Genomic DNA, 1,773 nt, shown 5'->3' with positions numbered 1-1,773 from the left:
TCTCTTCATCTGCTGAAAGGCAGCCCATCATAGTGGTCAAGAGTACAGACGCTGGAAATAGACTGAAAATGTCCGAATCCCATCTTTGCTACTTACGAGTTACACGATTTTGAGCAAGATTATTTTAACCACTTCGTGCCTCAGTTTCCTCATCTGTAAAGTGGGGAGGAAAAAACACTATCTCACAGAGTTGTTGTGAGGGATAAGTGAATATGTGCAGCGTCCTGAGAATCTCCACATCGTCAGTGCTATATATTCACTGGTACAGCTAGTTCAGTCAGCTCACTTTTGCAGGTGAGGAGACTGAGGTCTGGAGAGGTGAAGTGACTTGCTCCAGGCATTCATTTGCTTGGTGGCTGGGCCAGGACTAGAACATGTTTACTGTCCTCTGTTTATTCAGTAAGCAAGATTTGCTATTGATGAACATTTTAAAATGAAGAAAAACCGGCCAAAATCTTTCCGGTATCAAGAGGGAAAAAGTCAGGTATCTTCAGGGAGAAGGAAGAGCCTTTCAGAAAGAACTGCGGAAGATGTGTCCTTACGTGTAGATTAACACTGGGTAAATTCCCTGAGAGCCGTTCACACTGAATCGACCCCTGTGGATGCCTTTTCTCATCCTCCTGAGGCACTTACATCTCATTTGCAGGTCTGGGTCTTTTGGCACTTTGAATGAAAATTATGCAAGCTTCTCCCTTGGCTATAGGAAGAGATAAATTGTAGCCTTTTGCCTTGAGGGTACAGTTTACATTTCTTCATACTTGTATTCTAGCACAGCATCTAATAGGGACTCAGAAACTGTCCACTAAATTGACATGGAACAAAACAGTGTTCAGCTTGTGACATTGGAGAAAAGTTCTGCTTGTGCAGCCTCATTGTTGCCTACTAGAGACATTCATTTCCTGTTGTTTCTATCCAGTTCAGGGACTCAAACAATATGTAGTGAGGGGGCTTCTTCCTGGGTCCCTCGGGAGAGCCTCCAGACCTCTCAGGATCTCAGTTTATGTACCCATGAATCTATGAAAGGGGAATAATAATCTGGACAATATCTTTCAGATAGATAAGTATCGATATGCAAAATGCTTAACCAGCTGAGGGGAGAGATGTTAGGAAGCATGCGAGATGTTGGGAAATAGTAAAACAGAAGGGAAACACCACCTGGAAGCCTGCACGTGGGAGCCTGGCTGGACAAGGAAGTCAGCCTCAGAGAGGATGTGAGAACACTGCACAACTAGAGAGGGACTCAGTGGGGTCTTCCACCCCCCCTTCTGTTCCTCAGAGGCTCAGGAAAGACAGGTGGCCAAGGGCTCCAAGACCTGGAAGACGCATATCCCTGTCCTGCTTGCCTTTGCCAAGAAGCAGTACGGAAGCACTCTAGCGTGCAGGTGAGGCCAGCTCCAAGTTAATGTAAGTCAGGGTCCCACTCACATTTGTGGGCCCCTTGGCATTCCGTTCCACGTTAATGGTAAAATGAGAAGACAAATTGTGCGTGTGTTGTGTGTGCATGCACGCACACACCCACAAGGCAGACTTTTTTCTCTTGATCTGTGTTTCTATTTCTTAACGATAAAATCTTTTCTTTCATGAAATGACAGTGTTGATGGATGGTAGTTAAAAACAAAAAATAAAGCCTCTTTACTGGGAAAAAAAAGTTGGTGCCCTATTTTGAATCCCATGATAATATCTATCTATACATCTATCTAATTCTATCTCTCTATCCCTATCTATCTATCTATCTATCTATCTATCTATCTATCTATCTATCTATCTATCTAT

The sequence above is a fragment of the Monodon monoceros genome, unplaced genomic scaffold (genome assembly GCF_005190385.1).
Source record: "Monodon monoceros isolate NGI ecotype Baffin Bay Population unplaced genomic scaffold, NGI_Narwhal_1 Super_Scaffold_19, whole genome shotgun sequence".
Taxonomy (NCBI): domain Eukaryota; kingdom Metazoa; phylum Chordata; class Mammalia; order Artiodactyla; family Monodontidae; genus Monodon; species Monodon monoceros.
This window is presented reverse-complemented; position numbering follows the sequence as displayed.